This window comes from Atractosteus spatula (assembly GCF_055471065.1).
Source record: "Atractosteus spatula isolate fAtrSpa1 chromosome 10 unlocalized genomic scaffold, fAtrSpa1.hap1 SUPER_10_unloc_13, whole genome shotgun sequence".
In the NCBI taxonomy this organism is placed as follows: Eukaryota; Metazoa; Chordata; class Actinopteri; order Semionotiformes; family Lepisosteidae; genus Atractosteus; species Atractosteus spatula.
In genome coordinates, this window is record NW_028296616.1 from 77,750 (window position 1) to 89,475 (window position 11,726).

General features: G+C 39.0%; 1 non-coding gene across 1 annotated transcript; it reads left to right on the forward strand.

The window, feature by feature from the left end:
* The first annotated feature begins 4,564 nt into the window (after positions 1 to 4,564).
* On the forward strand, positions 4,565 to 4,636 carry trnaa-cgc (transfer RNA alanine (anticodon CGC)). Its single transcript has one exon. It is a non-coding gene; the product is annotated as a tRNA-Ala (tRNA).
* Positions 4,637 to 11,726: the final 7,090 nt, after the last annotated feature.

Below are 11,726 nucleotides of genomic sequence, written 5' to 3' on the forward strand. Positions count from 1 at the left end.
AGAGTCAGGACCTCGGTTTTACGTCTCAGCCGAAGGACGGCACCTGTTTACAGTTTAGTGTTCCCGTCATTGTACTGGCGTATCAGGACCCGCATGGACCGCAGGGTGTGCGCCCAGCGACAGAAACCAGACGTGTGTCGGGCTCGGCTGCGAGCAGGACAATGACGTCACGGGGACAAAGTAGAGGAAATCAAAACGGTTCTATAAAAGACCTGTGTCAGCTGTTGGTTTGCAGTCTGGACTCTAAATCCTCCGATCCGATTTTAAATCTCTCTAATACCTGAGCTGCGGCTTCTTTCGAGTATTTATTCGTATACTTATTATGTGTAAGTGTATAGATGAAACCTTTCATATATTGTTCAGTTTAAATCAAAATGCTTTACTAATACAAGAGAGAAGTATAGTATGAAGGATGTGACAAATTTATGATTTCTTGAAACAAAACGGTTTTTATTTGCATTCGAAATGAAGCGGAATTTTAGCGCGACACACAAACCCTTTGTCTTTTTTAGAGTGATTTTTAAACAGACATAAATGTAGAAAACGTGTTTTTTTTAGTACTACAATTGCAGGGTCAGTGGTGTAATGAATAACGCGTCAGGCCTCGCGTCAGAAAATTATAGGTTGGACTGCCGTCTGGCTTGTTGAGTTTATACCACTTACATTCTTTTATATAAATGAACTGCACCTGAAAGCTATAGAAAACACTTTGGGTAAGTTGTCTGCAGTCTCATGCGAATTTCGACAACTTACCCAAAACACTGTACTGTCTGGAGATCAGCTCCAGCTCTGAACTCAATTGCAATGAAAAAAACATGTGTAACAAAACTGGAGAACAGCTGAACTTGTGCTCAGTTCGGTGATGAGGGTTCAGAACTGTCATTGCTGTAATTAGCACGAGCTGCACAGGCTCTGAATCAGACCATGTCAATTAGTCTGATCAGTGTAGGACACGTTAATGTAGAATTATTAATACGTTTATTAGTTAGTTCAGGTTTACCCACCTGAACTAATGTAGAATTATTACTTGGTCTGTCTCTTGTTTGTATATAAATGAATGTCTCTGACAACTTAATGTTAGTTTTACGATGTAGGTCAGGCGTTGACATATGCACGAGTATACGAAATGGCTCACTCCTGATTCAACTCATGTTCTATAGGAGATTGGCGATTCCTCCTGTTTCTCGTACAACCATATCAGAACAGAAGCCCGTGTCACCCAGCTGTGATTCAAGATCGACTCGCATCTTTATCCCTTTTTTGTTCGTGATCATTATATTCTTTAGTTATGATCAATATTGAACTTTTTCGAAATGAAATGACAATAATCAAACATGCAGGCAGATTTTTGAAAAGTATTCGGAATTGACAGGGTGCACCTTTGGAATAGTCGTCAGAAAATGTGAGAAAAGGAAAGTTATGTAAGCTCTCACACAAAGCATTGAAGATTGGAATCTTGAGTGTAAAAAAGCTACCCGTCTCCCAATGATAGGCAGGGATACACACCATGACACTAACTAGGAGCGCTTGTCAGCTGTTAGGAGGCATTTCCTCTTAACACTACTATTGTTTCGGGTTTCGGGTTTTACAACAGAATAACAAAACGGCTTCAATTACGTCGATTAGACTCAGCGAAACTTTAACACCTATGATATTACGAGTGCTTTGCACATGTCGAACTTCAAGAAGGAACTACTACAACAGTTGTGGACATAATTCAATACCACCGGCAAAGTCCAATGCCGGCAACGTCTGAGAAAATAATGTTCACTCATGGAATTTGGTCTTTGAATGGCTGGTGGGAAAATTCATTTATACTCCTGTTGCACCCTCAGCAGATTTGTTGGAGAACCTGACAAGAATTATTGGGATAGCACTGTATGTATTCTGGTTTATTAACTTTAATTTTAATATAAATGTAAACATGCATGCTGTATAATCTAATGTAATTTTAAAATATGTTAGCTGAGGATGCGAGGGGGGCTATTACACCTTGTGAAACACAGAAGGAACTGTAAAAAAGGCTGGTATTTGAATAAAATTGGCGATCACAAGAAAACCACAATTTATGTGGTATTATCATCAATATCCTTCAAAATCGACGTTCAAATGAAGGATTTGAAGAAACTATGAAAAAAGCAACAGTAGTAGCAAAGGATTTTGATTTTTGTTCTTGCATCACCGTAGAGTTGCACCCCTACAAACAGCACAAAGGATGAATCCCACCTCCTTTGTTATTGCTACGTTTGTGCCGGTGAAAGTAGCGTTTGTGCTATTGAAAGCATTTCGGAAGATGAAGGTGCAGTCACTTCCACATGTCATGATATCATTAGATCGGACGACAAGAGCTGATGCCCCCCAGTCCAAGCCAGCAATGTGAGAAAGATGAGGATGGAGGACAGTAGTGTGGCCGAGTGGTCTAAGGTGCTGGATTTTAGGTTCCAGTCTCTCTTGGGGTGTGGGTTTGAATCCCACTGCTGCCAAATGTTAGTATTTTAAGACCTGCAATACGATCAGTAAAAGCGCTTTTTGTTAGGCTGCGGGAGGTGCTTAGAGATAGACTTTCTAAAAGACAGGCTGTCAGCTTAACATCAAGGCAGAAGAAATATTTTGTTTTCTCAACAGAAATTCTCTTTGGCATGTTCAGCTTTATGTAGGGAACAACGTCTGCCGAGATCACTTTTGAGGCAGTGCACATGATAGTGTTCCGGCAAGCACATTTAATATTGGCTGTGGCGGTGAGCTGCTTTTGTCTGTGAAACTTTTAATTCTTAGCGCCGAATCGTTGGCAGGGGAAAAGCTTATTAAACCTTTTAACAAAGCGCTCCATCAGAAATACTTTGTTCATGATCAAAAGAGATCAGAGGATTAACTTCATGAATTCACATAGCATAACTTACAGGAAAGATTTAAAAGGGGAATTGATTGTGCTTCCTGATGTTGTTCCTGTGGTTTCTTTGGATACAAAGGTGAATGTTCTTTGACGTTCTGCTAGAGTATCCACTGGGTGGGCTTTATCAATTAGCTCGGATAGGTCATCAGTGCTCCATCTCCGGAAAATAATAAGCACTGTCGTTTTTTCCTGTGCTGTCTTTTAAAACATAAAAGATCACGAGTTTATAGATTTCTCCAAATAACAACTATACATTTTAACCCAGCAGTTAGCATTCCTTCAATCCAATAGTTTTACTCTGGGTAAAAAGCAGCGCAATATACAGAGAGATGATATTCAAATATTTCAACGTTCTTATTGGATTACCTGTATGGAGATATCGCTCAGAATTCCTAATATGATTTTGAGTTCAGTTTTGCTTTACTACTTTCAGAGTCTTTTATTGACCTTGCTGAAGCAGAGAAGTGACATAATCACAAATGCGACCTACCTGTGCTGCTGTTTCTGGTTAATAATGATTATTGCGAGGAAAAAAAAAACAGCTCCTTGCATTAAGAGCAAGAGCAACCAACGCGCTCGCTTGTTGAGTTGGGTTTTATTCCGTGGTGCTCTTCCTCAGATGCAAAGTTATTTGGCGAGCAAGGACCTCTGAGAAGGAGCCTGAATCCATCAAGAACTCAGAAATTCTAATATCGCACTGCCGTCTTGTGTACAGAGATCTGCTTCTTCCTTTTTGAGTGTTTTGGTGTTTAAGAGCATGCTTCCTACCTCGAATGTTTGTTTCAGGAGATGTGTTACCAGATCACAGATCATCTTGAAAAGATTTGGGATGCACTGGCTCAGTTATTTGAAGGAACCTATACCACCAACGCACTTCTGAGAAGCACCTGCACATTTTCGCAATCCTCTCTCTCACCTACAAAGTTATGAAGACACAGACGACCAACAACAACTGATTTGATTCACTCAAGGCTTCACTCTTCTGTTGTGATGTCGTTTTAATTAGTGTTAGCTGTGATGAGGTGTTGTTTCCGCCTCTTAAAGTTTAAGAGTCTGCTCCTTTCTTCCTGGTATAGAAATAACATGTTCCATCTTTGTTTACAAACACCACTGTAAATTATTTGTCCATCTCTAAAGCCTGTGTGTATTGACAAGGCAATTCAAAAGCACATATTAAATAAGAACACGATCCTTCTTGTTACCATTCACGTGGTTGGAGCGTTGTTTCGCCCTTTAACGTTCTTCTACAATATTTACAGACAGGGCTTTATCACTGGAGTTGTGTGCATCGGTCCATGAACATCAACTGTACTGGTGTTTTTCTATGCGTAATTTAATCGCAAGCACTTAAAAGATGCAAAAAGGTTTCAAGGAAAACATAATTGAAAGACAATCGAGTAAGGAGGTAGAAAAACGCACCCCCCCCCCCCCCGTTGAAGAATCAACCACCGTCGCCCATGTGACTGGATATAAAAATAAATTATTCATTTTGCCCAGTCTCTGGAAGCTTCGATGCGATTATTTTCCCTTCCTTATTTCTTCATTCCCATTAATTTACTTTGTAGTAGAAGAAACGCGAAAGTGGGAAACTGCAAGCATTCTTCGTGAAGGGTGGATTGTGTTCAGTAAACATATGAACATCTTTACGTCAGTTCCACCATCGGTAGGCTAGGGGATGTAGCTCAGTGGTAGAGCGCATCCTTCGCATGTATGAGGTCCCGGGTTTAATCCCCGGCTTCTCCAGGTGTCTTATGTTACTGTGCTCACATCGCAATCTTCTGGTGAGTGAGAACTCTTTGCTCGTGTTCATAGAGAGCCAGGTTTACACAATTAATTTCAGTCACACACGAAGTGCTACAGTGTTGCTCTGCTGTTTTAAATGTACCTCCAAAGCATTTCGTTCTGTTAACTACCAAATGATTTGAACTAATTTAACGTCATATTCAGAAAATCCAGAGAAGGTCATCAGACTTTTAGTGGCTGTTGAGATAACACCTGTTGAATCTTACCAGGGATTTCTTGAGAGATCATTCAGCGAGCGAGTCCTCCCTCTGGACTCCAAACATTTTTAGTTAAACTGTTATTCACATACTCTAACGAAGAGAAACGTTAGTGTCTTCCGGTGTGTGAGCCCATTTCTCAAAAAAAAGTTATATAAATTTAATTGTTCTACTTTTTAGGCTTGCATAGTCTTATTAATATTTCAGTTAAATTTTAACTGTAGTTTTTTTCTGTAGTAACATCAGTTGATATTAATATTAGTCCTGATTTATATGTTTTTGTCATGGTTGATCTTAAGTAATTTTGTAATTAGTTTCAGTTTTGAAAAATCGCGCAGAGAAGCTACCAAACCTGGTAATGTTCATATAATGTGTAATGCAATAGCAGCATTTTGGGTTGAAAACAAAAAGTATATCTTGGTATGAATCCTAACACATCATAGGCAGTGTTCTAGGACTTCTCGCTTCAGATAAAGTTGTCAATACATCATAGATTTCTACTCAATCAATATCAGCAGTTTTATCGGTACCGAACGCTAGATATAGATCCTGGCAATACTTCGTGAGATCATTGTAAGAAAATCCAAAATACTACGGAAGGAATCAAATTTATACGTTTCTTTGGATCGAGAATATGATCATTATGAGACTCAAAACATGCCTGTCTTTTCTTTTTTCGAGGACAAATGGATTATTGAGGTGTAAAGATGGGTTCAAAACCAAAATCAGCTGCTATCGCTGCTGTTTCTTCAAATCCTTCAACTGATCATCGATATCGAGGAATAATATATAGTTTCTTCAAATCCTTCAACTAATCATCGACATAGAGAAATAATATTATACAACTTGTGGTTTTCTGTTAATTGCCAATTTGACTGTAATTACATCTTCGTTTACAGATGTCTTGCATGTATCACATGGTATAATAGTCGTCGTGCGTCCTCAGTTAAAATGTTTTAAAAAGTACGACAAAAGTACAACATTTATGGTTACATCCATATTAAAATGAAGGTAAATATACCAAGATATTAAAATACAATTGTACAGTTCTAACTTAATAATGCCTGTGAAGTTTTCCAACAAATCCGAACTGTAATTTTGAAATATTATAGCTGAGAATGAAAAGAGAGTACAAAGATCAAATTCAATGAGTGAAAATGCACCAGTAGTTCTCTAAACTGAGTTTCTTCCCTGAAATGACTCGCTAGCGAAGCACCAAGCAGCCTTGAACGGATCGCGGAAATCAAGTATACAGTACAGATGGATTCAGAGTGTGCTTTCCAACTTTTGTGCAACATTTTCCTTTGATAGGGCAGAGTTGTCTTCACAATCTGGGTTAAATAAAAAGGAGTGACGACAGTGTTAAACAGCTTTCCTTCTTGGGGAACAACGGTTGTGTTCCATATTTCTAATTATTTTGGTTTCAAGATCGCAATTTAGTGTGAAACATAAACGCCAGCTGGATAAGCTTTATTAATTTCCCTCACGGGATCAATAAAGTATCTATCTATAAATCTCTTACACGTCATTTACAATGGCCTTTCAACTAATAGCCCGTGCGGGGATCAAACTCTAGCTGTTCGTACAGTACGAGTTGCGTAAGGCTCTGTTACGCGCAGATGAGAAACTAACCTCTGCTTCTTCATTATACACACAGTGAGCTATATACGCGGGCTTACTGCCTCCTACGGGCTCTGTATTTGATTGCGGTACAAGACCGGCCGTGGAGTTAAAGTGAGACGGGTGTGTACATTAAAAGGCTCATAGCGTCCCTGGGAGGGCTCAACCCACCACCCTTTTGGTTAACAACCGAACCACAAAGACTCATGTACAGCTAACACTTCTCGGTCTCGGTGAAAGTGATACACTCCGTAAAATTTCCAGAGATTCATTTATTTTTAAATGAAAATCACCAACAGCGGCCGAGATCTACTGGAGTTTTTTCATTCTATACTGCGATTTCTGGAGGGTACCCTGTGGAAATACGAGTTTTGACGAGAAGGGATGGACATATAAGGTCAAAAGGCTTGGGGAATTGAACTTTAAGGTGAAGACTGCGGGTTCAGTAGCAGCAGAACCTGATCAGTATCAGTTGACTCCGATATACTTTGAAAATGAACTTGGGGATTTAGAGTCAGACGTGCTACCGTTGCACCATGGGGTACTTAATTTAAAAAAATAGGAAAAAAAATCAGTGTTCCTGGATCTGTAATTGAGAACAACACCTGCACAAGAGCTGCGCAGGAAGAATAAAATGTGGTCTGGGAAGAAGAGACTCTCTTCGGAAGAGCGGCGCTCTTAACGGATTTTTTTTTTGTCTCCTTTGGGGAATTCAAAGGCGCTGACAGATGTGAACTCGTGGCGCAACGGTAGCGCGTCTGATTCCGGATCAGAAAGCTGCGTGTCAGCTATTGGTTTTTCAGGTTCTGCTGGTCCTGAACACGGAATTCACACCATGCAGTTGAGTTCTATCTGTACACCACATAGATAATCTAAACAAAATAGAGCAGTACAGGACACGCAGTGTGGAGCTCACACAGCGAATAGCCTTGAACACAAGAGAAAAGGCACCGTTCACATCTGCTAAACATCACGTCCAACTTTAGAGACAGCTGCATCAGAGAATGGAATCCCGGAAGTTTCAGATAACTTCTTTTAATTCAGGTTCAATCAAACCTGAAAGTTAATGAGTTTCCGGACATTTTTGTTTTATTAAAAAAGTGTCTGAAGCCTGAAAATGTAATTTGAAAAAAAAAAACGCTATTGTACATTTGCAGGTGCTTTTTGTAACGATTTGCTATTTCATGCTGGAAAACAAAGGAAACAGACCCAACGTTTGCTTTCAGGTGCGGTTCATTACATAATAGACATCTATTACTGAGGAGCTTGAATATAATTTACACGAGCCAGGTAGAAGTCGAACCTACAATCTTATGATCCGAAATCAGACGCGTTATTTATTAAACCGCTGACATTTCACATAACCTGAATTCCCCCATAGTGTGCTCAGCGCCGCTACTAGTAATGCACCGCTCCGTCTAAAATTTCAAAGTGAAAAACATGTGTTTTCTGATTTTTATGAGTTTTAAAATATAATCTCTTTAAATATGACAAGGGTTTTATGTTTCGCACTGAAATTCCGATTGATTGAGAATTCAGAGAAAGACTGTTTTCTTCCACAACACCGTATAATTATCACATCCACCAGACTCTCCAACCTCTCCAGACCTTGCTGGGTGAGCAATTGCTCCGATAAATTAGGTCACGTATCATGTTAAATCATTTCTTCTCAACACATTTCCTGGTGCACGTTTTCTCTATGAAAAAAAGTACATTTTTCCCTTTTCACGATTTTTCGTTTTTATCAAAGCGTACAGAAAGAAAAAAGAAGAAGAAATAGTGTCGCAAAAGAACTCTGTCGCCCTTGGGAGATGTCAAACGCATTGGACATGAAAAATGCCAGATTAAAGCCAGTTCTCTTCGTTTCTCAGTGTCGGGGCTGCTATGTAAAAGAGGCAATTTGCTCGAAGAGCAGGTTCAGCGCTTACTAAACGCAGATGTCTCAGAGCGGTGTGTCCAAGTGGCTGTAAAAGGTGACGGTTGTCCTGTCACCGTAGCTTGGTTGGTTAAAGCGCCTCTTTATGAAACAAAAAAACCAAATTCAAATCCTAGCCGTGTCTTTCTTCCTTTCTTGTAGTACAGAACGTACCATTTTGGGCACTCACAAAGGGCTTGTTTTCGTTAAATGCATGTGTTCATTTCCTTTCTGGAAAACTTATTTTTGATTAAATTCACACAGCTTGCGGAAAATGAAATCCAATTCTTGGTTATCAGTGCAGAAGAAATATTACCGGCTGGCAAAATAAACGGTTAGAGATTTTTTTTTTTTTAATCGGGAATTTGTGATTCGAGAGAAAAACCTACATGTCAGTTTCTGTGGCGCAATCGGTTAGCGCGTTCGGCTGTTAACCAAAAAGTTGGTGGTTCGATTCCACCCAGGGACGAGTTTCTTTGGCGATGTAAATATTGTCTTCGTTCGATTGGATTTCTCAGCGAAACCATAGCCATTTTAATATTTGCAACAAATGCGAGTGTTTTACACGTGTCAGGATCACCAGGAAATGTCCAATAATGCCCAACATCGTAACTCCCCAGAAAACCATATTCACCCAAGAAAAATGATCGTCGAATCGTCATTTATACTCCAGTTGAATCCTCTGCTGAAATATATTAAAAATACAATGCAGGTTTGTTTGAGAACTTGACAAGCATTGTTACGATAGCACTGTGCAGTTGGATTTTGATATTTTGACATATTTACCTTAAATTTAAACATAAATACTATACAGTCTATTGTAATTTTAAAATATGTCAGCTGAGGATGTAAAGGGTTGAAAGGGAAAGGTCAGAGGGTATAGTAACAACAAGGTTAGGATTTGTGGAGGTGGTAGGGGTGTTGATGGTTTCTCTCTGTAGAGGATGATTGAATGTTTTATCCTTCTCTGAAGTGAGAAACTGGAAGAGTTGGGAGTTGAGAGATCTGATGAGGTTAGATATAAAAGGAAGTTGATGTGGAGCTGTTAGCAGTAAAAATTACTTAATGTCTTTGATGTTGTCATCAAAGATAAACTGTAGTCAGCAAAGATAAAAAGAAAATTATCTTTGCTTACTGCCCTGTCTTTCTCACACCTGAAGAAGGCTCCACAGCCGAAACGTTGTGATTCTTTTCTTCTCTTTTCAGCAGGAATAGTCCTTTACTTGTTCCTTTGCAGCCTACGCTTGCTGACACAGCTACTCACCTGATATTTAACATTCCTATAATCACAAATATGAATACCACTGTGGGTATTTTTTCCATAATTATTTATTCTGTCATTGAAGCATATTTTATATCATACCAAAGTGTCATAATCACTGAAAAAATATTTTTTTTCATTTAGAAAATAAGAAAATGATAAATCACTATGAATTGCATTTAGCCTGTTCTGATCTAGATATTCTATATACTTTAACATGCCATGTTCACAACGTCACAACTCAGAAATGCAACAGTGAAGTGTTGTAATAACAAATGTACATACTGTTGGTGACATTGAGATGTTTTGGTAATGAGGAAGGAGGGACATGCAATGTTCACAGGATCAAATTTAAAAAACAATACAGTAAAATTTCTTGTACTTCGGGATTATGAGAGCCTGTTACATTGTGTCTCACACCTCAGTGTCACAATTTTGAGACGTTTTTATAACCAGGGGGAAAACACTTTAACCAAATCAGCCAAGGTGCTGTCAGAGTATTAACATCATGTCTGCGTCGGTGATTACAGCTGACTATCGCTGGAGGACAGTTCACTGTGAACAAGTCAACCTCAACTGTTCTATGCTGCATTCTACCCTAGTGGTAAATATTGGTTTCCGTGCGTGTAATATTCCTTTTTTTGTCAAATATTTTCAAGCACAAAGTTTGCTGTTGAAAATAAGCCTTGTGGTTCTCAATGTTGTGATCCTTTTCCCCCAGTGTCACCCAAATTGATACATTGTGCTTTGGCAATTCTTCAGGCTATATTGTTTAGAGGAGCTCAGTTGAATTAGTTTGCGTAGATAAAGTATTTCTTTTCCCTTTAATCCTTTAAAACATATTACATTTTCAATACATTGTATCTTTCTTCCTACTAATTGTAGCGGCAATGCTTGTTAATAAGATAGAATTAAGTGTTGCTGTGCTTTCCCAAATAAGGCCCCATCTCTCTCTTCATCTCTGTGGTGCAGCCACAGAGAAACTATTCATGCAGGCTGATTTAAAGATGTTTTCTTTTGATAAGGGACAGCTCCCAAATGGGGATGCATTTAGCTAAGCCTGGCTATCATGATCAATGGTCATCCATTGGCGCCTATCTGTCTAGGGAGTGCCAGAAGGACATCTGGACTGCATTCCTAAGTGTCAGGAGTAAGTGACTCATATCTCACCTTGATCAACCAATCAGGGACTGGTAGGGCCGAGTAACCTACGTGGAATTCTGATGCCCATGGAACTTTCAGCCAATGAACGAGCTGAAGTTCCTCCAGGTAAAAACAGGCAACACAGAGCTCCCAGAAGGAGAATTTCTAAGGAGAATTCCAGGGGTGCAAGACTATTCTAAAGAATTCCAGGGAAGGACGGCCCAGGAGCAGAAAGGCTCCCAAGGGCAGGACATTCTCGCAGCGCGCCTCCTGACCATCCTGATACATTTTCAATACATTGTACTGAATCTTTCTTCCTACTAATTGTCATCATTTTTTTCTGGCTTGATCTTGTAATCAGAGATTTCAGAATATTCCTTAAAAACTAGTAAAAGAAGAGGGACAGATTTGTGCACACTAAAAAATATGAAAGGGTAGCAGGACACAGTAACCACCAAACATCTTATAGATTATGAATGTGCCTGAATTTTTTCAGTGATTTAGAGGGTTCTGCCATTTTAGATGTTATGCTGTTCCTGTGTGATGTATCAAATGTGTTATTTAAATCTCCAGTCATTACTATATCAGTCTTAAGGCCTTGCAGTATAGATTGCAATTCATCCAAAAATGCCAAGTTTCCCACTGGTGATACACACAAGGAAATTCATGTACATTCCCCCCCCAAATCAACCAATTTAAAATCAAATACCTCCCTCCTCATCTGCAGGTGGAGAGATTAATGTCAGAAGAAATACAGGTTTAAAAGTCAGGAGCATTGATAGTCCTATTTTAAAATTATGCTAAAATGCTCACAATATATTTAAAATGTTCTGTAAAATGCAAAAATAATTAAAAAATATTAAAATAAGGTTAAAAGAAATGATACACAGTTAT